The sequence below is a fragment of the Nipponia nippon genome, unplaced genomic scaffold (assembly GCF_047370975.1).
Source record: "Nipponia nippon isolate SJK-2023a ecotype South Korea unplaced genomic scaffold, ASM4737097v1 scaffold_16, whole genome shotgun sequence".
Taxonomy (NCBI): Eukaryota; Metazoa; Chordata; class Aves; order Pelecaniformes; family Threskiornithidae; genus Nipponia; species Nipponia nippon.
In genome coordinates this window covers 8,819,102-8,846,492 of record NW_028262332.1, presented here as the reverse complement: position 1 = coordinate 8,846,492, position 27,391 = coordinate 8,819,102, and the positions used below count along the sequence as shown (strand labels likewise).

General features: G+C 50.3%; 1 long non-coding RNA gene across 1 annotated transcript; it reads right to left on the bottom strand.

Moving 5' to 3' along the window:
- Positions 1-1,861: 1,861 nt before the first annotated feature.
- Positions 1,862-7,056, bottom strand: LOC148056250 (uncharacterized). The gene is made up of 3 exons (XR_015703748.1): positions 6,949-7,056; positions 6,703-6,827; positions 1,862-2,245 (listed from the first exon to the last, which is right to left on the bottom strand). It is a non-coding gene; the product is annotated as an uncharacterized LOC148056250 (long non-coding RNA).
- Between the last annotated feature and the right edge of the window lie 20,335 nt (positions 7,057-27,391).

Sequence of the window (27,391 nt, the reverse complement as noted above, 5' to 3'; positions counted from 1 at the left end):
CCCTTCAGCACGGCCAGTTCTGTGCGGGTATGAGGGTGACCAGACACTCCCTGGCCTTGAGGGCTCATCCCAGCCCCACATGTGAGATGTAAGTTAGGATGAGTAAATTGGTTCCAGTCTATTGTGCGCTCCCCAAGCCTTACGCAGGGCGGTGGACAACTTAGCAGCACTGCCTCCCCTTTTCACTACCAGGTTACATTAGCATTTTCCATATGTTTGAATGCAGATAAATCTTTTGTCTGAATCAAAATCAGTACTTACGAGTCAGTGTTAGCACAGAGCGGGTGAGTCAGGCGCAAAAGCATTTTTGCCTCGTACCCTCGAGGTCTAAGATACATCGCTCACCTGAGCCTCCTGTGTGTGGTCTTAGCTCAGGGTTTTCACAAACATCATTAGCAATCCACCAGCAACTTCAGCAGCAGCCCACAGCCAAAGCTGCCACCTCCTCTTCAGTTCCCCAGGGTGGGAAAGCACCCTTAGCCCCTGGGAAATGCATAGGTGGCCTCTGCTCGCTCCGCGCTGGGGATGCAGCAGTCAGGGATGCTGAGGAGAGGATTCTCCCTCACCCACAGCACTCAGCTCGCTCCCAGCAAGGTGGCTGAGCGCAAAGCTCTCCCCTAGGACAGCTGGGCAGCAGCTCTGTGCCAAGCCCATCACCTTCTCAGTGGTTTGCTGGGAAGCCAAGGTGGCTGCAGAAGGGGTGGCCGCTCTGCGGTGCCAAGGGCTGGGCATCTTCTCCCTTCAGCTGGACCTGGAAGCCCTCAGCACAAGGACCTGGCTTCAGGCCCCATTGCTGGCATCTCCCCAGGCAGGGCTGGAGCTGGCCAGGCTCCCTGCACCACCACGAGCCCCTGCACCTCAGAGCTATGGGAGGGCTCTGCATGGTCCAAGGCTGCTGAGCAGGGGCCAGCTGGACATCACACACCAGCAGCTCAGGCCTCCCCAAATCTCTGTGCAGCCAGGCAGCCTGACTCCCCCTTCGGGCTGCCCGCCCCAGAGCTCTCCTACAGAGGAGCCTTGGGCTTGCGTTCACTTGCCTTTCAGCTCTGGTGGGATGTGGGTTATTAGAGGGGATGTTTTATTGATGGGTGGGGCTGGTTATAGTTGGAGGTTAGTCTACCCACTCCCTTTGATTCCCCCAACTTGTCTCCTTACCCCATCTCATCTCCTTACACCTCGGTGGAATTTAACTCCATCCTTTCTTCCAACACAGCATCTCATCCTCCTGTAAGCCAGGCTTGTGCTAGAGAAGATGTTTAAACCCTCAGAGGTGATGTGGGCTGTAGGTTAATTTATTCACCCAGCTGCAAGGAAGGAGCTACCACCCAGCAGCAGCCCCGGTGAGCCAGTCCCAAGATGGACCCCACTGCTGAGTCAAGTTGTAAAAATACAGGGGCAGACCAGTAAGTGGGCAGCAGAGGCAGGAGGGCTCCTTGCGCATCTCCTGCCCAGATTTTGCATCTCTGCAAGGGCCACGCTGCCACCGCTGCCCCAATGAGACACTCACCATGGCTTTGCTACTCGCTGCCTATGGCCATGGAAAACATCAGAGTATAACTTCTTTAGAGGCTTTATCCTAATGAGGCTGGAACTGGCCTGTGGCTCCACAAATTATTAGCAGGGAGAATGCTGTCTGAGACATCCACACACCCAGCGTGATCGTCTAAACTTCATTTAATTTGGAGGTGCCACAGAGGAGTAACAACACCCTGACACGTGTCATGAGCCCAGACTGCACATGCACGGGAGGACATCTCCATGCTCAGTTTGAGCCATATCAGAGATAAAAATCCCATTGACATGACCTAGGAAGGAGCTCTTAGCCTCCAGCTCTGCATGAAGGAGATTAGCCCAGTGAGCGTGTGTTTGCTTTCTTTGCATTAAAGCATGCAAAAGCCCAACAAAACAGACTTTGTTTACTGCTCGTCCTGTAAACCGCTTAGGCAGTCAGAGATGAGCTGAAAGCTTAGACAAGCTGCAGAGTTACAGCCAGATGTGGTTTCGAATGGCCGAGTTAGGCACCTCTGAAACCTGAGGTTTATTAATGAAGGTGCCCGCTGAACCATAACAGGCTGTTGTAATTACCTCCGCCGCAGCATCCCCTGCTCCTGGCGGAGGGCGGCCGGGTTCTGCTGCCGCGGCCCCGCTGCAAGCGCCCGGCCAAGCGGACACGGCATCTTGCGGAGGTGAGTAAATAGGTTAAGGTCATTCCCCACGATGACAGGTCTACGGCTCCGTTGGATAGCTGGGGAGAGATAACAAACCAACAGGGGTCACCACCGATAAGAGATGAAAAGACTCCAGAGGCGAGGAATAATTACGTGTGAAGGGCAATGTTTTTCTCCCAATGACAAGCTCTTTGTCAGAGCCCTCCAGCGCCGAGAATGCTCCACCAAGGGACTGGCCACAGCTGGGCAGCACCAACTTGTGTGTCAAGCACTGAGCGAGAGGCTCCTTCCCTGCAGCCCGGATAGTACCTTCCCAGTTCAGACCAGTGCGAGGAGCAGAGAGAGGCCCCCATTGCATCTCCATAGGTTGATCCCAACACCCACCCCACCGGCCACCCCTGAATGAGCTCCGACATGCTTGGGAAGGGATGCTGGGCTGTGCTCGGACACGAGCAGCTGAAGCTGCACGCAGCCAAGAGCCCACGGCAGAGGGAGTGGAAAAGCCACCACGGCTGAGGACCAGAGAGGAGCCTACACCAGGCCACCAGGCTGATGGCGACCAAGACAACGAAGCACGGCATCCAGGAGCAGGTCACAAAGCAGGGGGACTGCAGTGCCTCTGCAGGGGACCGGGTGTCCCTCCCCAGTGGGAGCAGGGACACCTCCTCCTCTTTCCCCAAAGCACAGCCCTCGTGGATGGAAGTCAATGCCTTGCCAAGGAAACACTCGCTGGGAGCTTTTCACACCTGGTTTGCCTCTTGAAGTTTCACACCAATGAATAACTGTGACCTCAGGAGGGGAGTGTATCAGCTATATTTCCCAAATATCAGCAAATTGTGTGAGAGAAAGAGATATGGTAAGGGGGCAGACTGCTCAAACCATTACCATCCTTCTTAGTACCACTTAGCTGAACCGTTAAAAAGATCCAGGGCTCCCAAAGACAATTAAGCTCAAGGGAAGCCATAAATCTCAATAAACATCAGGCCAAGTTTTCTTCACTGCTTGAAACAACAGATATAATTTCATTGGTTACTGAGCTCATGCTCCCAAAGGGATTTCAGATAAAAAGCCACTTATTCAAAACACCAAACCCAGGCTTCTCCTGTCTCTCAGGCTACCGAGGGGTCAGATTTCCCAGCATGGGAACATGTGCCCCGCGGTCTGCAGAGGTGGAGCTTGACTGGAGAAAACCTTTGCAGATTTATGATGTCTGCAGCACGGTGCTGCGACCTGCTGCCAAGGTCGAGCGGCCGGCACCCGCGTGCGAAGGTGGCCCTTCCCGATGGAAGGCAGCCATCCATCAGGATGGGACCCGGCTGCCGGACACAGCCCTCCATCCTCAGCTGTTGTGGTGCACAACCGGGGAGGCTTGGCAGGACATGGACCTGGTGGAGATGGACCTCTGCTCTGGGTCTGTGTACACGTTCCCAGGGGCCAAGGGTGGAAGGAGCACATCCTATATCTCAAAGCTGGGTGCCAACCTTGCCTCGTATCTCCGATGTACTTGAGGAGCCTAAATCGGCAACACAGAGTGCATCAGCTCTCCTTGCTGTCCCAGGAGCAACCTGGCAGCTTGCCCTTGTGCCATTTACTCAGCCCATGACCAGCCCACCCCATCCATGTGCTTTCTGCTGCGGAGATCAGAGTGTTTCCCAGTGCAAGCCCCATGCCAAGGAAGCACGCACCAGCCTGAAGTTTGCATGCCAGCCTTGCAGGTTTTCTTTTTTTTCTGGCAGGTTTTGCATTCGCAGGGCTAGGGCCCCGGTTTCGACAGCTCTCCGCAAGGTCGCTCCATTCACCAAGTGCTGCTTCCTTGTGCTTTGATTTAAGTTCTTGCATGCTTCTTGTATTGATTTCTCTCAGATGTGTTTTATGGGGAATAAGCACTCAAACCAGAAGGCCAAGACCTCCTGCCTTGTGCACAGCATAGAAATGAATGAGCTCCTTCTCACGCTCGCTCCCTCGCTCTCCCTCCCCTTCTCCCCACTTCTCTCACCTTTTATTTAATCCACTTTCAAATGCACTTGGGGTGAAGGATGGCAAATGCACAAACGTGAGGTTTCTCTGCTCTGGATACTTAACTCTGTGAGCCAAGCAGGGGATGGCTTCAGGAGGGCTGTGTTTAGATGCGAGTAGAAAGACTTCTCCCAGCTATTGTCAGGAGCTTCAGCTGCAAAAGTATTTTGCAGCTTGCAGAGATGATAGCAAGCACCCGCTGGCTCCAGGCTCCCCGAGCCCCAGGAGCCCTGCGTGGCCGCGGGAGGAAGGCAGCAGCCTGGAGCCGTGCACACAGGGCTTTCCTCCCCACTCAGCCTCTGAAGCCCTGAGGATTCATCCATCATCTGCCTCTGGGGTCATCTTGACCAGCGTTTTGAGAACCTCAGAAATCATTAAGAAATGCATTCAGTTTTTACTCATGCTAAACATGCCTTGTCATTATTTAGAGCCTCAAAGCTGAAGACAGTAGAACCAACTCAAACCTAAACTTTTCTCCCCAAACTATACCCATCTTTACGATTCAGAAATGCTCTGGTAAGGTGGTAGGGGTTTTGTCCTCACGGTTGTTTTGCTGTCTGTGCAGTCTACCTGGGGTCAAACATCCAAATAGCCCAGAGAAGGCTCTTCTGCCAGCTACAAATCTTCTGACCTCAGAAGAAGCAGAGGCACGTGGGGTCTCAGGAACTGCCTGATGTATTCAGGTTTCCAGCCCGTGGTTTATCAGCCTCCAAGATGCACGCTCTGGGTTTGCTGCATCCAGCACAGCTAGAGGTGACCTTGGCCTGGCATTGCTTAATACCGGTTAAACCCCAGACTTAGGTCTCTCTTAAGGTAAGTCTCCATCAGAAACAGCAGCATGTTTCAGGGAACAAAACCTGAACAGGCTCAAGGGATGATTTTCCTGTATTAGTAAACAAACTGTGATCCCTATTGCTAGCATCAGGTTTCCCAAAATCCTGAATCCAGACTGCTGAAATAATGACACTGTCATGAAAATGAGGAATCCAAAAACCCTGTGCAATGTATTTTCATCTGATGATGTAAGCCTAGCTAAGGAGTCAGAATTTGGAAGGCAGCCCTCTCTCTGTACACAGGAGGAATAAAAACATTATTATTGTTTTTCTCAGTGAACTGCAAAGCCTGTTTTTAAGTGAAACCTGAGCTTCCCATCTCATCACGTGCTTCCAGGAGCTAGAGCTTTCAGAAGACCAAATACTTTGAAACTCTGGATAAGACCATTAGAGTTGCTTAATTTCCTTTATGTCCATCTGTTTCAGTTCAGCTCAGTTGCTTCTGTCCCAGACAAGACATTTGGCTCTTCTAAATAAATCTTATAGCCCATTTGGATTAAAGACTTTCTGATGCAGCCTCTGAATATAATCCCTCTGATTTGCATCTCAAAGAAATTGAGTTAAAACCAAGTAAAAACCATACACAGAGTGCTTGGAATTGCTCGGGTATGTGAGCCACTCGCAAGGTCCCATATGGATAATGGTGCTTTTGTTTTTAATTTATCATGAACTCCCGCGTTCCTGTGGCTGTGGTCGCACCAGGCACACGCCGGGGCTTTCAAAGCAGACAGGGTGAAAACATAATTGACTGGTTTTGCTGTTGTCCTAGGCTTCAGTCTTGCACCCGAGAAACCAAGAATGCTGCAGAGAAAGTGTGAGACACTTTGAAAGTCTGGGGCAACAGATGCCACCGCAGTGATAGCAGAGGATGAATGACAAATAACATCCGAGCTCAATCAGGTTCAGTGTTATTCTGCTCATTAGCTCTTAATAGGTATTTTTCACATCAAGGGAGATCTGGGAGTCTTTGCTCACACAACAGTGCAGCGTGCTTGCGAGTGAGGACTGGAGCACATTGATCACCCTAAGAGGCAGTGCTTGCCGGGCTCTTCGTGGTGCTTTCCCAAGGCTGCTCAGCGCCTGTCACTGGAAACGTTATCTCATTTTTTGCAGGAGAGCCTGGGTCACGGGACGCTGGGGTGCTATTCCTGGCAGTGACGCAGCCACCTTCCTTCCCAGGCAAATGCTTTTACCCTTTCCATGTCCCAGGGTACCTGCCTATGAAACATGCCTTGCAAAACGGTTGAAACATGCTCTGAGATTCTTCAGATAAGAGGCTCTGTTCGAGGGTTACTGCTGTCATAATTTTGGCAGCAGCCCAGCTGCTCCCTAACTGCAGTATGTGCTGCGGCTGTCCCACCAATTCTTACAAGCACTTTTAAGAAGGTGGAGGTGTTTGTGCTGTTAAAGCATAGGAAGAGCTGCTTCCCATTTTCTCACCTTCAGAGCAATAAAATCCTGAAAACTTAGATAATCATTTAAAAAAAAAATTAAGAAAAGCCTTGCTCCACCTCCAGTGCTGCCCATTGCATCGCTGTGCTCCAGCTGGCATAGGATGCAAGAGGAGGTTTCCTGAGCTGGCAGAGCCCATCACAGCCTCATTTCATAACATAATCATAAGAGGAATGGACACCGACACATTAGCAAACCTCCAAACATCCTCCCAAAGTCCCCAGTATTATTACCTCCTCTACATGATGGGAAACTGAGTCACAGAGCAGGTAGGTGGTTTGGATATCAGAGGATCCACAGCACACAGAGCATACAGGCAGGAATCCCAGCTGCCAGGGCAAAGCAGACACCCACGCTCCTAATAACAATAATAATTAATTACAGGGGAAGAAGAAGGGACAGAGCAGAACTGCCCCAGCCTGAACCCTTACCCAGAAAAACCTCATTTTCTCTGGGTGAGAAGAGTCTCAGTTGCTTACCATTGAAGAGCAAGGGGGAGAGCCAAGCCAGACCCAGCACACACCACCTCTCCCTTCCCCTCTGCCATTGCCTCAGCTCCAGATGAAGCAGCTCTAGAGGCATTACAGAGCCATTAAAAGCCAAATTCATTTCCACGGCTGAAACCAACTACCCGTAATACAGGATCTTTTGCAGCTGTGGTTCAGTGTGGCACCTGAGAGCTGTGAGGTTAATGACACAGGGCTGTCAGCAGCCTTAATTATATTCCCATTTTTCCAGCCCCTGATTAGCTTTAGAGCTCATCTGGTGTCAGAAATTTGGTGTCTAAGCTTTGACAAAAGTGTTTCATTATTACTTAATAAACGGGCAAAAAGGGAGGGCACGTCTTTAAGCTCTGGCTTGTAAAAGCTTCCTTTTTTTAGTTATTTTTTATTTAACCTCACAAAAGCTCCCCTACCTCAGCCCCTTTGGGCTGAGCCCATTCTCAGTGCCCAGCCAGGAGCCCCCCACTGCCGGGAGCCCCCATGCAGGGGTGCTGGCCGGGCTCACCCTCCTGGCACCTCCAAACCTGACTCCAGTTCCCCCATAAACGTGCTCTGTTCAGCTGGGAGCCTGCTGCTCCCTGTCAGCTGACGGCCAATTAATAAGAATCATTTATGACTCTTGTATCACCTCTAAAGCGGGCCAGGTGTTTGCAGAGGGGGGGGAAAAAAGGGAGGTTTAAAAAAAAATAATAATAAAAGCACAAGCTTCGAATCAAAAGCTCCAAATGGCTTAAAATCTAAAGCAGAGCTTAGGTTCTTCTTGAGATTCAATTTCCTCCAGCCCGCAGTGAAGTTAATTCACTTGAATATTAATAAAAATGGTGAGAAGGAGCCTGGTATCTTTTAGCTCCTTCTCTAAAAGCACAGCAAACCACACGCTCCATCACAAACCTGTCCGTGACCGATGAACCGCCAGCAGCTCCCTGCCCTTGCCCAAACCCCCAAACGCAGGTTGGTACCCAATTCCCGCTTACTTCCCTCAAAACCTTTGCGGCTCTCAACCTTTGTCTTTTTTCCTTTTGCAGGAAATTCCTGGAGTGAAATCAGGGCAGATAATGACAAAATATTATATTTGTGCTTTGAACTTAAATAGCTGGCACTGCCTAGATGGCTGGACGAGATTTTTAAAACCAATGGGTGGCTCTTCAGCATCACGAGTTGGATGCTCTCTTCCACCTGACCCTGCAGTCAACCTCCAAAATCCCTCCTGTATTTATAAGCATCAGTAGCAACATTTTCCCTGTTTCTGTGAAGCTGGGACAGGGCCTGCCCAGAGGAGCAGTCACGTGTGGGCGGGTTTATGGTGCAGGTTTGTTGCTCTCTGGGCTTGGCCATTTTCATGGCGGTTGCTTGAGATGAAGGACGCTCTCAATGACTTTGTCCTTGACCTGTGATCCGTTGGAAACCACGGAAATTTCCAGCAACTTCACCCACTTAATGTTTAACTTCTGTGGTAGCTTCTGGAGACTGATATGATATAATTTTGGCTTTGCAAAGACAACTTGGCTCTAAGGAGCTGACTGCAAATCATTAGCAGGACTGTTCTCACCCTGGTTCTTCGTTTTTTAATTGCCAAGCAGAGTGGCATGAAACATTCATAGCAAAAATCTGCAACCACATGAAATTTGCTTCATCTGAGCTTTCGTTCCAGCAGAGCAGTGGGTGGTGGGAACCAGGTTGATATTAACAGAGCCACTTCCAGTGTCTCCAGTGGTGACAGGGCTGGAGTTTGGCTCAGAAGTCTTCCAGAGTCTAGTGATGGACAAGGAACAACAATTGCTTTTAATTAATGGCCTCAGTTCAGCAGAAAGCATCCGAGCAGGCGGGATGGGATATTTTTGGCACAGTCCCCCCTGCCCTATCTAGAGTTCTGCATGTATCTGTCATGTTTGGCCCTTGTCCCCACAGGCTCAGTGCACTAAAACAGGCTCCACTAAAAAGGGACCATGGGGAGAGTTTGTGACTTCTGTGTGTCCAGCTTTTAAATTATTCCTGTGTCCAGGAATACCTGAAACGGTTGAAAATAATCCGTCTCCTTCCACTTCCCTCCCACCTGAAGGAAATATCATTTGCTTTGAGGGAAACAACTGGCTGGAGCAGAAATTATCTTCCTCAGCCTCGCAAGGACAGCTGATGTGGTGTCTCCCAATGTTGCACTCCGAGGTGGCCGAACCCACGGTGGGTCCCTCTGAATGGGGAAGGACTTTGATCCCACGACTCCCAGCCACCTCCCAGCAAGGCGCCGGTATCGTCAGCCCTGCCGTGCCAAAACCAGCCTGTCCCCATCTCATTTCCAGGGCTGGGTAACGAAGGGCAAATACCAAGGTTGGCGGCTGCCGCACTGCTCATTGCATCGAACCCGCCCAGGCTAATAATGGTATTAATTACAGCACACGGCCCCTTCTTCCCACTGTAAATCTCTGTTAGCAATAAACTGGAAGGGCCATAAAAGGGAGTTTACAATGAACCCACAAGATGATACGTGTCTGAATCCTTGGCTTTGTTGCAGCTGGCAATAAAGCCGTCTTTTATTATAGCATATACCCTGCCCTCGAGATAACGTACAAGGCCCAGGACTCCTCGAAGAAATGATGCAAAGCCATTTCATAGAATCATACAATCGTTAAGGTTGGAAAAGACCCTTAAGATCATCGAGCCCAACCGTTAACCTATCGCTGCCAGGTCCACCACTAAACCATGTCCTCGAGCACCACATCTCTCCGTTCTTTAAATACCTCCAGGGATGGAGACTCAACCACTTCCCTGGGCAGCCTGTGCCAGGGCCTGACTGCCCTTTCAGTGAAGAAGTTTTTCCTAATATCCAACCTAAACTTCCCCTGGCGCAGCTTGAGGCCGTTTCCATTTGTTGCACTTTGATTTGCTGCAAAGCCACGTGGAGGTGGGAAAGCAAAGGGATCCGGCTAACAGGCTCTAGTTGTTCCCTTGATCCCAGCCTGACACTGAATCACCGCGGCGTGCGGTACTGCGGAGTAATAGCCTCTGTAATTTTACATCGTAAATGTTACTCTGCCCTGCAGGGGGGAAAACTCAAGTAAACATTAAAAAAAAAAAAGTTTGAGGTTGATTAAGAAACACAAGAAAAGTTCTCATACGAGAAGGCAGTTCTCGGTTAGCAAAATGTCGTGGTGGTGTGATGGGTGGGGGTTAATATTTAAGCTTCTGTTTTTGTTTCTAGTAGTCAGGAGCAGATAATACTGAATATCCTAGAAATAGGCACAGATCCATCCTGGGACACGAGGTCCAGGCCTGGAGGAGATTGTCAGCTTCAAAGTCCCAGGCAGGCTGATTCAAAAAGAGAGAAAAAGAAGGGGGGGAGAAAGACAAGCAAGGAAAGACTGATATTTGCAACTTGTGGAACACAAGAGAACCAGCCAGCCCAGCACACTGGTCCCAGCAAAGCTGTCCCGCTCGCTGCTTGCCTGCCCAGCATCCAGCAAAGTTTGTTTTGCTGGAAGGCAAGCATCACCACTGCTTAGCATCACTGGTCAGCACCCTGCACCCTCCACCCTGCTCCTGGGCCCAGGATGGGATGCACTCAAGCCCTAAAAAAGGGACCTGAAGTCCTCAGGCTTGCAAGACCCTTTGAGAGGCAACAAGACACTCGTTAATTCAAGCTCAGTCGAAGGCTGCTGTAGACACCAGTATGAAATCATCAGTTTTATTTAGTTCAGTGGTTAGGTATGATTGTTCTGAACTGCGATTCAACCCTGTTCTCTTATATATCTCACAGTGTTAAAAGTAACAAGTCTATCACCTCTGGAGTCATTTCTCTGTCGTTCGTACCCTTGCTGGAGCTGCGGTGTTTAGCTGGAGGGCTTCATCTCTTTTAGACAGCCACCTGTCAATTATCCGTCTCCTCCGTAAATAAAATAAACGGCTGGTGACTTTTTTTATATCTATGAAAAGTAGCTCTCCCTCTGTGTTTGCAGTAAAGCTGGTGGCACCATGTTAGGAGGAGGCAAAGAGATTTTTCCAGGGAGCTTCGTACCTGGCTCCAACACTGCGGTTTGGACTTTCTTTCAAGTTGAAATTCAACTACGCAGCATCCCTTCACACTGCTGCCTTTATGCTGGCTGGAGCCGCTATGAGGCATGTTTCCATTCTTGCTGGAAATACAGTTTCGGGGCTGTTGCTGGTCCAGCGTCTGCTCCCCTGTACGATGGTAAAACCCAGCAGGGTTGCCAGATGAACAGGGTGAGTGGTCCCCTCCGAGCGACATGCTGTCCCCAGCATGGCATTTTTTAAATGCTGGCATCAGTGTGTTCTGGACACCGGCTCTTCTCCTCACTCCCAGCACAGCTCAGCCCCAAACCCTGGACCCAACACCTCCAAGCTGCCATGAGGAGCTCCAAAACCAGACCCACCCCAGGCTCCTCTCTCCATACAGTGGTGCCAGGCACAAGCAAGCGTGGGACGCTCACACCCGTGGGCAGCAGCATCGTCCCCTCCCAAACACTGCTGGCCACGAGCACCGCTGGTACCTGGGCCACAGCTGGTGGGAGCAGAGATGGATGCCCAGTGCCTCCTAGACTCTGGCACATCCCAAAACTGAGGCACGTGCCACCTAATTTCCCTGAGTGACATAAATAGATACCTGGAATGTGAGCTTCAGATTAAAAAAAGATGTCATCCACCACCCAGGATGTGACCAGTGGATCCGGTTCTCCCTTCACTGTATTTTCTCCATTAGAAAGGATGCAGGTTTGCTGTAGAAAATAACCCCTACCTCCAAGGAGGGGATAAATCACCAGTGCAGGGTAATGATGGGGAGAGGGGAGGGCTGAGCACAAGGCAGAAGGGATGCTTAACCCCCCCTTTCTAAGGAGACAAAGGAGGCAACTAGAAAACTGCAGTTGCTCATTCAGTATGAAAGGGTTTGTATCCATAGTAAACAGCAGCGCTGCTGGCAGCGCCTGTCCGGGTGCGATGCTGCCCACCGTGCATTAACCCGCCGGCTCCCGGCTGCAGCCAGCCCCAGTGCCTTCGGGGAACCCACTCATCCCAGCCTGGGACACCCTCTCCTGCGCTCTTCTCTCCCCTACTTAGAGCTTCTCTCGGTTGCATTTACACGCCAGACACACTCCCAAAGTCAAGGGGAGAAAAATAATGTGCTGGAAGCGCTGAAGCACTGGGCCTGGCTTTTTTAAGATGAATATTCCGCAGAGAAATTACTCATTGTTTTTTGTGGCTCTTTTACAGAGACAGAGAAAGAAAAGAATCTGATGTAATAGGAGATATTAGCCAAGCCATCTGACTAATGCACCTCGCTCCTGATCTGTGACATCCAGCCCGCGCTCTCTGATTTCTCCAGCGAGCCCCAGCCTGAGCTCTGCTCTCGCTGCCGGACCCGGGCAGCAAAGGGGTCTGCGAGAAGCACACTGAGATCAACCTCTGCAACTGCCTCTGAGCCCTTCCCAGCTCCCCCCAGGGAAACCGGGGCTCCGGGGGAGATGGGGAGCTCCACCAGCCTGCAGCCAGGCTTGGAGGGGACCTCGGGTCTCTCCTGGGCCCTTTGCCCACCGGATGGTCCTTCCCACTGGGCTGCCCTTTCTCTCTACAGCTTCTGCTACCGAGAGTGCCCGGTAGCCGGCAGGGCCATAACAAACATTACTCATCCACATCCAGTACTTACCAGCTCCAGCTTCTATCAATCTTGCATGACGCATATGTTTACCACCAGTGGGAGGGTTTTTTTATATGTATGTATTTTTTACTGCAGTGCGCGTCCCTGTTTCTGGGGACAGAGGAATTATTACCCACTGCTTTCATGGTGTAATAAAGAGCATGTGTCGTACCCTGCATAAATTTATCCTCTGATCTGATGAGCAAGGAAATTTTTTCCCTTCTCTGCCCCTAATTGTAGAAATGAGTGCTTACATTCATCCATAAGGGGAGCAGGAAAGGGATTGCTTGGTGAAAAGTGAGAATAAGGCACAGATGCGCACGCACACAGACACATGCACCCATGCATACTGAGCTAGAGAAACACTGAAGCTTTCTAAATCTACCCAGCAATCCCGCGCTAATCTGCTCAGTCGCAATCACAAATATAACTCAGGGACAATAAATAAACTAACGGGAGTTAAATAAGTCCAGCTTCTTAACCTTTGGACAGATCAATCCCCATGTTATCTCATTTCTCCCTTGTCTCTCTCCATCCCCCCCGTCTTGTTCCCTTCTTCTCCCTCCTGTACCGTTTGTTAGCGCCAGGCAGACTGACAGCAGGGCAAACACAGCGATATGAAGCAGGTAGCTGGAAGCACAGGCGTAAGACCCAGATCTGTAAAGAAAAAATCAGTAACTACTTCCTTTCTAAGACCTGAGTTTGTCTGCGCATGTGTAGCGACGGACTTCATTGCCTGCTGAGCATCCCAACCCTCACAAGGTCCTGTCTCTTCAGGAGGACAGACAACCCCCAGGGTGCACATGTTTAAAAGTCCCGGGTTAAAAAGCACTGGCTGTGGCTCCTGCCTGTCTCTCTGCCTGTATTTCCCACTCTGCCCGTTCGGAATGAAACAGTCCAGGTGGATGGGAGTTGACATCTGGAAGATGCCTGGTCCTGTGTGTGTGCTAGAAAGGAGCTCATCGTGTCTTCCTGCCCCTCACCATGACTCATTTGCCGCTATGAAACATATTCATCGGGAAAGGATGATGTGGCCAGGAGCATCTTAGCAAGCTGCTACCCAGCTACCTTACCCAGGACGATCCCATGAATCTGCACATCTCAGTGGATCCTCCTGGCGTACGCACCTATCCCAAGTGGGAATAATAAGTCTTCCCTCCCGGCTGGATTCTCAGTTCCCTCAAGAATGATGCATCTCCAACCTTGCTGCTGCTGCCATCTCAAGGCGCAGACCATGGTCTTTTCAGGTCTTTTCCAAGGTGGTCAATATATACAGCCACTATCTTCCTTTCCTGAAGTCCAGGGCAGGCTTTTTTCTCTGAGCTGGGAAAAAGAAGCTGCTTTCCAGACCCCCGCCCTCAGAAAATGAGTCGGAGGAAATTAGCAGTGATGCACAACTGAAAAAATTAAATTGTTCGAGCAAGTTCAAAGCTGAGCCAGTCGGGAGACATCTGCACACCACATGCCAGGCTCAGTGAAACACTAATAAATCTTTCCAGGCTGGCACCGATGTAAGGAAGCTCGAGCACTGCTCAACCCAACTGGGAAAGCTCCCAGTGCTTCTGTTTCTGAGGTGGCTGAAGGGTCTCGGTGGAAAGGAGAGTTAAGGCACAAATGAGGGAAGAAAACCAGCTTTGGGGAAAGTGTTGAGCCATCCAAGTTATCTTCATTTTGGAGATGGTTATTGCTCTAATTACCAGAATGTGGTGTCCATTGAAAAGTGTGTTTTCTGATTGAAACCCAGATTTTCAAAATTGTTAGGACAAATATGATATAAACCTTTATACAATTGGAAGGCAACTATGAATTAAAATGGCAGAGAAAAATGGTGGCAAAAGTCCAGTTTTATTTCCAGAGAACAGGCCATTTTTTCAATAAAAATAAAAGAACCTTCCCAGGTGAAAAATGTCAATCCCCTTTAACAGAGATCAATAATGTGATACAATCAGTCTGCTCATGCCGGCTGCCACTGATCTATTGCTGTTTGCAAAGCTTTTATTCTGCCTGTCTTTACAATATAGCTAATAGTAAAAAACTTCATAGTGTTAAAAAAGAAAACTGTGTAAAGGACCCAGAATCAAAGGTCCAAGAGCTCTGCACCCAAACGGCCTCAGGATCCTGCACGCTGGGGGAAGAGATGCCATCCAGAGTGGTAAAATCCTGTCTTACCTGAGCTCAACGGGAGATTTGCCATCAACTCCAGCAGAGGCAGGACTTTACCTGCTGTATTTTTCTGAATGTCTGTGTCAGCCTCAACTCTGTCCCACTGAATTTTGTGGTTGAGAAAATGCCATGCCTGGAGCAAGGTAGTTCTAGGAAATTTTTAAGGTTCACATTTAATAAGCACAAATATCCCTTCAGGAAAATACAGACACATGTCAATGAGATAGACGGAGTTCTCCACCTTCAAGACCTTCTCCAGGCTGGGATGACAGGTATGCTGTTGATGGGTGACCTTGGTGGGAAATCCCATACGGACAGGGTGCCGCACTTCATCCCTGGTGCTCAACGAACCACACTAAAGCCCCATCTCCCCACCCAGCTCCGGCTGTGCCATGGCCACGGTGCCTTTGGCAGCGCACCCTCGCAGCAGACGTCACCTTCTCCTAGGAAAAATCGAGGTCAAGCGCAGTCTGAATGCCATGACCAGCCCCATGCCTACCAGGTGGCCGCTCTGCTGGTCTTTACATGTGAAAAGGGTTCCTGGCCTTCAGGTACAATGGGAAGATGCCCAGAACCCCTATACGAGGAATAGCATGGGCATAGATAGTCACTGCTTTCTCAAAAGCAACAACCCTCCAGGGACAGCAAACAGGCTTCTGGCAATGGAGCTACCCACCATAATCCTGGTTCGTGATCCCTGCTGCTCTGCTGGGTGGTTCCTCGTGTCCCGTCTCACCAGCCCTGGTCTCTAGCTAGCTCCTAGAGGAGAATCTCCCCAGAAAGCATGAATAATGCCAAAGAAATTCAAATAAATCAAAATCTGTTCTCAACATCTGAAGTACCTGCCACTTTCTGGAGATGGGAGGCGGAAGCAAGAAGCAGGGTTATGGCTGGCCCATGAGCAGAGGAGCAGAGACGTGAGAATCGAGCCCCGTGCCTCCAGGTGTGCTGCCTCTCCTCTGAGAGAGGAGTTTCACACAGACCTGAAACCAGATTGTCAGAGCAGGCAGTTTTCAGCAGTGCTTCAGCACTGGGGGACTCCCATGGGGATGCTCGAGACCAGACTTTCCTAAAGTGCTCGGTGTGCACCTAATGTGCTCTGCTTTTTGGAAACTCTGACACACAGCAGATAGCTGTAGACACTGCTGTCTCATATATGTATGGCTGACTCAGATATATATATATATTTGACTGGCTTAACATACTTCCCTTTCTTCTCCCCCCCCCCCCCCGCCCGAGTTTTGCATGTCTGAAGCTGTTTCAGATAAAAGATACCAAAAATGAAAATGCATTTGGGATGTCTGGGAACTAAGAAGTCAGACTGTGAGAAAACCAGACAGGGTTAGAGACCAAAAATCCCTGTCTCCTACCAGAAATCTAAACCCGCTGCCAACTTCACGTTCTGAGGCTCCATGTGCTCAGCGGCAGCGGCGGCCGTCGCCGGGGCTATTTCAAAAGTGTATTCCATCAGCGGTAATGGGTCTTTCCTCATAAGCTGTGTTTTCATAGTAAATCTTCAGTCTTACATTGCATTACAGAGTTCAGCTGCCGCTAATCCTTAAAAACAATTCATTTCCAACTGCAAAGTGCAATAAAGAAAGGATAATCACTATTAATATTAGTTATTGTTATTGATTTCAGCTTTAAAGAATTGATTTTCAGTCCTGGCTGCATTTATGAGTCTCTTTGCTGAAGATGCATATACAGGGCCCACCACTATTTTTAGATCCTTGTCCCAGCTCCCGCTGCAGAGGATGGGGGAGGCAGGGGAGGGACCTCGTGGGGAAGATCCTGCGGGTGAGGGAGGGCACCTCCACGGGGCTTCGCCCCTCTCCCTCGCCGGGGATGCTCATGTCCCAGGACGCTGGCTTAGCTCCAGCTGGTCACCCGCTGGAGCAGCTTTGGGCAGCTGCCTGCCAACCTGCCCAGCTCGGGTGCCTTCACCCCAGAGCAGCCCTGGGAACTCAGACCCAAATTGCCCCATCCCTCCACCTCACCATCTGCAGCGGCACCCTGAGATGTCCAGAGCAATGGTTGTTACTGGTGTCTCTGCGACCATCGTTTGCACCCATACCACTGCTGGCTGGCATTCAAGCGGGGTTGCGTGCTGGTCTGGGGAGCACGGACAAACACCTCGCAGGCCCATGCACCTCCATCCTTGCCTTCAAACCCCATCGCTCCTTTGCAGGCACGGTGGTGTCTCGGCACTTTGGCTGAGCCCGTCTTAATTCTGCACTGGACAAAGCAACCGTGGGAGTGACATTCCTGCCACAGAGGCACAAGTTATGCTTCTTCTCAAATCCACGACAGTGTCCTGCACATGTGCACATGCACACACAGAGGAAAACATGGAGATTAAAAGGGAAATTATTGTTGCTTTCTGCCAATGAGTCCTTACAACATCAGTGAGTCTTCCCAGTCCTTCGTGAGCTGTAAATTCAGTTTTAACCCTGCTAATGAGGCCTGCTTTGCCTCGAGTTTTCTCCCCCCTCTGCCCATCATTTACTTGCTAAATATAACACTAAAATATAAATAAAATGGTCTTAGTGCAGGTGACCCACTCATGTCCGGAGGGCTCATCCCTCTGAGGACGCACAGCATCCCTCCACTGAGCAAATCCTGGCGAACGCCCCAAAACAGCCTGCTGGCGTGGGAGGGGAGGCGGTGGGGTACCGCTGGGCTGCGCGGCCCCCAGGGCTGGGCTGGGCGCGGGGGCTCGGGAGGGGATGCGGACGGGCTGGTGGGAAACTTATGCCACTTGTGGTCGAAGCAGACGCCGGGGGGAGGGATGCTGAGAGGAAAAGAGAGAAAGGTTTCACTTCCCTGTTTTTAAGGCAAAAAGGGGGTTGGGTTTTTTGAATCAACATCTTGCTTCAAAAGTCACTAAAGTTTTGTTTCAAGGGCATAAATATTAAGAACCTCAAAAGCAGAAGGAAGGGGGCTGGTTTTGTAAGCCAGCAAAATGCTTCAGTGGGCTTGAAATGAAAAGGTTTTCAACTTATTGCCTGGGAAGAAATTTTGGAAATTTTTTCAATTCCAGTCAACCTGCAGCAAACGTTTCTTCTTCCCAGTTGTTTGGAAATGGCAGCATATGAAGAAAATACCATATATAGCTCTATTTTCTCTGAGCTTTAAAAAGTCTCCTCCTAGATATTTTGAATATAATCTGGTGAGGATGTGGGAATGAAACTGGGATAAAAAACCTTAGCCAAGACTGCAAAATAATTAAATGAGCGTTTAACCAAGATCATTATTTTCCACGATTTTTATTTATATGCTAGATTGGATACAATGGTCTTGAATATTGTTCCACACTATTACTGTGCTATAAATTATTTGAGCAAAGCACAGCAAGGCATCATAATGTAATATATTTTTATAGTGCCATAAAGTAATTACGCACCAGACAACAAAATCCTACAGAAGTGACATATTTTATGCTTAAATTATAATTACATTAAAAGTGTCTCTTCCATTCGATGTTTATAGAGCGCACACAACTGCTGTCGGTCGGCCTGCGAACAAAGGGCCTCTCTCATTGAGAGCAGAGCTGGGCCAGGGAGATGCAGCTGGGAAATATTCCTTGAGTTTTGGCATTTTCAGAATGTTTCTGACAATCTTTGCTACCTATCAGTAGCCAAGCTGAGAGTAACGTAACTATTTCTTGGCTTGGTTTCTCCTCGTGTCTGGTTGAGCCTGTAGATACGGTCCCACCTAGGAAAAGCAATGCAATGTAATGGTGTCCCAAGAGTTGGAGTGGTTTTTTTCCCTTTGGTTCACCTCTCCTGGACATGAGGAGTGGGTGAATTACCCAAATAAACATTTTCACCCCTGCAGCCTCAGCAACAAGGAAATACAACCACCTCCCTCAGTAGTGACCTCAAGCCATCTTCTTCCAATACCATTTTTCTACTAATCTTGCAATGTTCTGGGCACTAATTCAGTCTAGAAGAGAGAATAATATCCTAAACTTTGCACTTGGAGCCAAGGATGCCTGTTCTTTGTTGGGAAGAGCCTGGAACCATGGATTTTTTCCCTTGAAGCTAGAGGGGTTGCAGCCCACAGGAAAGGTCTACACCTCTCCAAATGGGGCATAATGATTTTTCTTAGTGGATGGTGTCTGGTCTGGGTTAAATCTGACTGAAAAGTTTAGGGCAGTGATGCAGAGAGAGGTCGTTAATCCAGGGAAGCTGCAGAAGGAGTGAGACGAGCAATGAGGCAGTGATGGTCCCATGGTCGTCCTCATGCCAGGACGCCCTTCTGGGAGCAGCCCAGAGAGTGGGCAAGCAGCAGCTCTGTGGCAAGGACATGTGGGAGCAAATCTCAACCTCAGGAGGGCTCAGCATGTGCAAAGCAGTCGTTTCTGGCAGGGGCATAATGGCTCAAGTCTGCAAGGAAATGGCTTCTGTGGTTTCAGCCCAGCTTTTCCTGGAAAGTGCCCAGCTCCCACCTCGCGACTCTCGGCTCTTCCTGCGTGACTCATGCATGCACACAGAGTCACGAAGGTGGGTGTTCGCCATCCTTTAAAGGAGGTGACTTCTTCTCAGAGGTGTGACGGGGATCATAACTTGGGCAACTCAGTGAGGGGCAACGGTTAGAAGAGAAGACGGAGGACCAGGCTCCTGGGTCTGCCATGCCTGGCTTTGCTTCCCACATGCCATGGGACCGTAGAAGTTACTTTGCTGCTATGTGCCTCAGTTTCCCCATCCGGGTGGGAGCTGTGCATGAAGGGAAGGAGTACAGGATCAGGCTTGAGGCATTAACACTGTGCAAATACTGCCACACTCAGGAATGGTGTGAAGATACATGAAGTCCCCTTCCAAAGGCATCAAAACCTACAAAACCTACGTTATAAATGAGGGCAGTTAAAACAGGGTTTTGTGAAGGCTGCATTTGGTGTCTCTGTTTCTCTCTGTGCCCCACACACTATCTATCTATCTATTTATCTATCTATCTATCTATTTATCTGTCTGTCTATCTATCCATCTTTGCATCTCCTGCTTGTGAAATGGCCTCGCTCTTCCAGAGTTGACAACCCTTTCGAACAAATCCATACTATGATAGTTGGTGTTTTGCTAGAGAAAGGTCACTTAAGCTATTTGTATGACAGAGTCGAAGCCAACTCAATATCCTTCCTGTCCTGACATCCTTTTTCAGGCTGAAGTCCTTTCTGGAAGCACACAGAGGAAAAGCACAGAACAATCACTAGGAATATCTCCCTTTACTTCCCCCTCCTGTGCCATATCCTTCAATGTTCCATCGACCAGGGGTTATACTTGCTGGACTCCACGCTGAAAGAAGAAGAAATGGCTCTTAAATCATCTCTACACATCGCCTCTCTCTGGGTTTATTCAACAAACAGCAATGGCTCCCGGCGTGCAGTTGCACTCCTCAAGAAGTTGTCCGACCTGGGTAGCTCAGAACAGATCAGTGATGGTTTGAAAGCCTTGCCTGGCTGCTGCGGTTTCCTTTCTCTTGGGCCTTTGTTGTGACATGCCTGGACGAGGTGATACACACCTGCACAAACTGGGAGTCCCTCTGCTCCATCAGCCTCCTTGTGCTTCCTCCTGCCTCAAGTTCTTCTCGGGAACTTACGCTGAGAGCAAGAGCAGCGATGCCGCAGGCTCTGCTGGAAGAGGCAGGAGGGAGGAGAGGGCAGGGGTTAAATTCAGGCCTTGGAGAGCTGAAATATTCCAAACATAAGGCGGATGTGGCACTTCCCAGACTGCATCTAAATCAGAGACACATGCTCCCTCCAGTATGGCAGCACATGTGCACTGTTTAATTGGAGGACCCACGTTGTCTTCTTTTTTCTGTTTCAACCCATCAGGACTGAAAAGACTTTGCTCCAGCCCTATGTTGCATTATAACATGGGGTCTTTCTCCCCCAAGGACTGACGGCATGAAAGCTACCTTCAATTTTTGACCAAAAGGACTCAACGGTGCCCTTTTGAAATGAGCTCCAGATCCCCCACCAGCCCTGGAGCTTTCTCTTCCTCTGAACCCTGCCAGGAGCAACTCAACATCAGGAAACTATTTGAGGGACTGTTCCACATTAGCCACAATCCAATTATTAGCTGCAGCCTGATGATGTCTTCCTGTGCCCCTTCCCGGGCCATGACGGTGCCGTCTGCGGCACTGGGCAGGTTGGAGGTGGCCAGTCGTTCCCCCGCCCCAGGGACAGCCCGGTTAGTGGGCAGCACGCGAAGGGACATGTGCCGAGGTCCGTGCCTCCGGCTGTTTGCACAAGCCCAAGTTCGCATCGTCTCGCTGGCAGCAGTGTCCTCGGGGTGAAGTCCAGTGCTATGCTGTCAGCGGGCAAAGGGCATGGGCAATGTGGAGTGCTTTAAGCAGCCAGAGAATCGAATGGGGACAGACGTCCAGGGAGGACAGACTTACACCGGCAGAGTGGTGAAAGGGCTTTCATGCACTGGACGTGGGTAGCTCCCTGAAAAGCTCCATGGTGCAGCGGTGCGCAGGGTTGGGTGCAAGGCTGGGCTAGCTTCTTGCCTGGGTGTCTCCTCTGGGTATTTTGCAAGCAGATACTCTTTGCTGGCTGGAGCCAGCCCTGGATTCATGCCGAGACCTGTGGTTGTGGTCAATGCGGTGCTGAGCCACCACTAACAAACCCAGCCTGCTGAGCATCTGCCCCCACACAGCCCCCAGCAGCTCAGCGTGGCTTGCAGGGCACCTCACCCACCACGCGGCTCTTACTCTCATCCTCCACGTCACCCTGGGTCTTTTCTTGCCCGACTGCAATTTAGCTCTTGCTGAAATTTGCCCCTCTGCTCAGCACCCAGCCCCGCGACAGGGCAGGCTCGCTGGCAGGGACCACGACACAGACGATAGCAATCTGTAAGTGTGATTTGGGGTCCTGGGGAGGGTCCTCCCTGCCATTCTGCCTTGCATCTTTACTCTGAGTTTTGCATTGGTACAGCAGGAATACGCCACTGCAGGCAGTGCATTTCTGCAGGGTTGTTAGTCTGCTCAGCTGGTTATAGTCACTTAGCCTCCAAACCTCCAGCATTACAGCAGCACTCGAGGCATGCAATAATCTGTCAGGAGCGTAACATCTGCCGTAGCACCCTGGAAGCATATATTTTTGACTGTCTTATGACCTATCTATTGTACGACCAGAGCAGAGAGTGAGGATTGGGCCAGCTCTGTGCTGAAGTGGCCTTGTGTCACCCAGGAGAGGCTGGGCCATGTTGCTGTCCCCACTCGCAGAGCCATCAGCCAGATGTGACTTGTCCAGTGATGCATAAGCGCCTATGCTTAAGCTTTCTTGGTTTCCCTTCCTTCCTAGTGCCCTCAGCTTAGCCGAGCTGACGGCAGGGATGAAAGCGGTGGCTGAGATGCTGGGGATGAAACCTGCTGTCTCCTGGCACACAAGTTCTGTGTCCCCAGTGATTCACCCCGTCCCACCTCCGCCCCAGGGCAGCCCTGTGACACTGGAGGCTGCCAGGTTGCTGGACCACCCGGCGAGGTTTGGTACCCAGCCGTGCCCAAGCATCCTCCTCCAGTGGAAGGAGAAGGGCAGAAAATGGACCTGGATCCAGCAGCTGATTCCCACCAGGCCCAGAGGGGCAAAGTGACTGGGGTAACTGGCCAACTTAACAGGTGATGGATGCTAGGAGCCTCACACTGGACAAGTACGAGTAGCAAAAGCCACCCCAGAGAGGATGCAAAAAGGCTGTTTGCAGCTATACGCCAGCTTGCTTTTCCCTGCTGGATTCAGACTGAGGTTTTGCTCCCTGTTGAAGCCAGGATTGAGAGAAAAGGACCCACCCAGAGCAACCCCCACTGCATTTTTTGGCTCTGTGATGCCCATGCCCATCCCACAGCTGAAGCCCACAGACAAACCCAGGGAGTTTGGAGCCGCCGGGGCTTGCCCAGCTGGAGGGGGTGTTTCTGAACCCACTCACAGCATCACACTGTGGGAAAAATAGCCGAGGAGGGCTGGGATGGAGAGGGCTGGGGGAGGCAAGAAAACCAAAACAGAAACAGGGCTTGGAGGGAGGGAGGGGGTCCTTGTTTTTCATCCCCAGGTGAGGCAAGGCAGGGAGGAGGAATGCTTTCCTCTGAATCCACAGGGCCCTGAGCCACAAATGCACCCACAGCCTGAGCTCCCGGGGGGGCTGCCTTCGCCCCTGAGAGCATAGGCTCGCACCGTCCCGGCCAGCTCGGCGGCTGTGGCACACCGCATTGATCCCCGCTCGGCAGGCGGCTCGAAACGCGGCAGCTTTGGAGGGAGAGCAGCAGGGAGGTGGGGAGGAGGGAGCGGGGGGGTCCCCACTCTGCAGCCTCCACCATCCCGGGGAGCTCTGCAAACTTGCCTGCCCAGCCCAGCAGCAGCAGCGAAAGCAGGCGACCGCGTACCACAAAACCTGGCAGCAGCACACCTGATGCTTTCCTCCCACTCAAGACAAATCAGCCTTTATCTCCCAGCTAAGTGGGCAAGAGGTGCCTCTTCCAACGATGAGTGTGCTCGCTGCCGAGAGCCGGGAGCACGAGGCATGCCACGGGCAGGACATACAATGGCTCTTTGTAATGGGTTTTGAGGAAGCTGCAAGCCTGGGGAAGCAGAACAGGTTTAGCTTACAGGCTGAGCAAAGACCAAAATCCTCCCAGGAGCAATTATCAGGGGATCCGAGTGTAAGAAAATCCCCAGCTCCCTCTGGCCCCTGTAATTTGGATGCGAGGACAGCCTCGTCTATGAAGATACAGGTAAAAGAGCAAGAACAATTCAGTGCGTGCTCCTGGGGACGTTGCTGGTGGCAGATCTGTTGATCGAAAGTCCTGCCAGCACGGCCATTTGGCTTCCTACGGCAACACAAAAACATGTTGCAGGGAAGGACTAACTTCTGCTTAATTTGGAGCTGGAAAAGATCACACTCCTTTAGATGGCTTGGAAGCATATTGATTTGACTGTCGTGGTCCTAGACTGTCGTGCTGTGTCAAAGCAAGATGTTTTGATGAGACTGAAGCAAAGGAAATATTGAATTTTCCCTTCAGGAAAAGAGTTCCCAAGTCTGTGGGTTTCATCCTAGCTTGGGAGCGAGGGAGACTGCCCTGCCTCAGCCTTTCCCTTGGGTCAGGGACATTTTCTTCTTTTTTCAAGCCCTTGTCCTTAAGACTTTACTTCTGGAATTCTGGATTTAGTCTTCCCAGAAGGGCCAGGTTTATTCATAACCGGCGGTGCCAGAAGGCCTTTTTGCTAGTATTGTAATTATGATTGAAATATCCATAGAAACACGACTCCAGAGAGAGTAGAGACTAAGGACGATCATCAAATGCCTCAGGACCCTTGAGGAAATGAGGAGATCTGGCACACGTATTTGAGGAGCCATGGATAAGCTGTGAAAGCCCTCGTTAGTGCTATTCTGCATCACGCTTATGACCGTAATACCAATCCAGAGCTCCCACAGGGAGGCCATACAGGAGCATTAAAACAAAGGGTGGTGAATGGAGAAACATCTCCCACCTGCTGTTCTCAAAGGCTCTTTCTCCTGTAAGTGCAGTAATACAGGCTCAGTCCAGTCACTGCAGCTCGGCAGCTTTAGCTGACACACACATCTTGAGTCACAGGATGGCTTTCTGTTTCTATTTTCTATTTCTTTGCAGGCCAGTTTGTATTGGTACAAGATTTTGTCACACACACTCTTTAACAGATGTCTGTGTTGAGGCACTTCACGGCCGTGCCGCCTACATCTCCTGCTGTGCGGGAGGTTTCCACGTCCACCTGCGTGCACGAGTGACGAAGCAGGAGGACATGCACAGCCACGTCCAAGGCTTGCTCAGGTTGGTGCCAGGCTGCACTAACAAGCTCCAAAGCATGGCATCTCTTGATGGAAATCCAAAGCACACTATTTCCAGAACACGCCTGCCTGTTTCAGCATCAGTCCCCCAATTTTGATCATTCAACCACCCACATCGATACCTGTGAAACAACTTTCCTAGTCCCCTTCCCACCTGCTTGTAATGTATCTGGTACTGGGATGACCTCGGGTATAAATGAGGGAATTGGGATATCTGGTTGCTCTTCATAACCTACTGCAGCCCAGAAATGTGATCGGACTTTTCTCATGGCATCAGGTCCACCACTGATCCACCACTTGGACCCCAAGAGGTTTTGTGGCCTTCTCAATCCCATCCTGAGATCTACAACCCAATGTGCAACGGTTGACCTAAATGGTCATGAAGGGCTTAGAGATATTTGGACACAAGCAATATCCCAGCAATGCCAAGAACTAGCTTCACTCTGAAATCTGCAAAACCTACTTCTGCAGGACTCCTGCCAAGAAAGCAATAATCCCATCTGTAAAGCCGGGGCCAAGCCAGCCAAAGCCAGGGAAGCTGTGGCCCTGTTTCATTTCAGAGCAGGAAGAAGGTTTTGTATTAAAGAAGCAGATTTCAAAATGAATATATTCGGAAAAAAGAATATGCCATCGTGGGAACCCACTGCTCAGGGCAGGTGAAATTTGCCCACGTGGCTGCCCAAAAGGGTCAAGGTACCAAAATGGGGAAAGATTTAAGGTTACTTCTTTAGAAATTGAGGAACTGTAGGTGATCCTCGGTAAAAGCAACCCGGGCTTCTGTGTGTGCTGCTTCCATTCTCAGCAGAAAAAAAAATGCAGCAAATTAGGGGATTATTTTAAACCTTACTGCCTGGCTCTTCTGCTCCTCTTTCAATAGAGTCAGTAGATTTACACCATTTCAGAGAGAGCCCTGCTTTTGGTAATGGATCTGGAGAAGCTTTTCCAGATACCCAGGTGGATCGGGTCCTCTGGCAGGGACGAAGCCCTCTCTTTCCAGAGGCAAAGTGCAAACATGGGGCTAGGGCTGGGAAGTGGGTCTGGGATTTGGTTGTGAAATATATGCGTGACTTGTACATAGGGCTTATTCCCTGCTCCCTGCCTGGCTCCTGCCTGGAAATGAGCTGGATCCATGCACACAGAAACTGCTCAGTCCTCCTCTGGCAGCTTTCCCAATGCAAAGAAAGGGATAAAAAAGGAGAAAAATATTATTTTTAAAACAGTCTGAAAGGAAAGAGCTGTGCTGAGATCAGGTTAAATACATATTTCAGGCTCAGTCCTCCTCCCTCCCCCAGAATCAGCAGAAGGGCTCCCATTTTGGTACTCAGTACAGAGGGAGAATTACCCTGACATGCAAATGCATTCATTTCAGAGACCTCCTGTTGCTGGTCCTTCCTTCCACAGCTCCAAGGCTGCCTGCATGGAAACTGCCATTATACTGACGCTGCCTGGATCAGAAACCTACTCAGACAGTGCAAGGCTGCTGCCCGTCCCCCCAGGTACACCCCAGCCCCTCCAGAAGCGAGGTGAAGTGCGCTCAGGAGGCAGAGCCCTGGGCTAGGACAGGGGGATGGCCTTTCCCACCACCTTGCTGGACCATTTCAGGTGACCCTTTGCAACTCATTTTTCCCACCTACTAAGTCAGCATCGATGTTTAGGTCTTTGCAAAGTGCTTTGAGTTCTACAAATTCACAAGTACCGGTGCGAAGGCAGATACTATTAAAAGCAGGGCTACTTTTGGCCCAAGAACTGCAGCTGAATGTTTGCGTTTTGATTCAGCCACTCATGCAACCATCAGTTAAACTTTAAGCGATGTACAGAAGTCCTGTTGGCTTCCGTGAGACCAAAGGACACATCTGAAGTGAAGCGTGGGGTTAAATCAGGCTTTCCAAAGGAGCCTCACTGAGTTTAACTTCCAGCTCCCGATGAAACAGGATGTGGGCACCTGCCTGAATCCCAAAACCTTTTCCGAAAACAGGATGTGAAGATAACATTGCTTCACCTGGATAAATGACTTGAAGAGTTTTACGCCCAGTTGGCATGGTGTTTTTCCCAAAACGTCATGTTTACCCTTAAAGGGAGCCATTCAGGAAATGAATGACTCTCAGCCTTCACAAATGTTGAAGCCACGTAAATAAGGATGGGTGCCCGACAGTGCCAGTAGTTTTGTGTTTGTGGCTCATCCCTGACAATGGCGGAGTGGCTCCTGATCCCACGGTGACATCAGAAGTGCCTCGTGATTTTGCAGGGCATTCGAGAACTTGAGCTCTATTCTGCTTAAGCAATCCTCATCTTGAAAATGAGGTTATGAAGAATCCACTGAAAATCCCTTTGCGTTTCCTTAGCACTGAGGAAATGAGTGAGATCAACTGCAAACTCTCGCAGCGAGCATACCCCGCCAGAAATATTTGTGCTTGGACCAGCAAAGCCAACCTTCCCAGGCTGGCTTGGGAGACCAGACGCTTTGCTATTTGACTCCAAGGGAAAATGTTGCCAGCTGCCAGCATTTAAACCAGCAATGTTGCTTCTGAGCATGAAATCAGCCAGGCAAGACATTGTGATGGGGAGACAGAAGGGGAGAAAGCAGGGCATGGACTCGGTACAGAAACCACCGTGCTGAGAAACCCAGCTGTGGCACAGAGCTAGAACACGCCCAGGGGTGAAGCCAGATGATATCAAGCAATTGGGACTGTTCGCTTCATATTACTGCCATCCTTCACCCGTTACTTGTCCTAGGAAAGGGGGCAGGAGCTTCTAAAAACGTGCTAATGCTATTGCTTGTGATTGCCTGACCCTG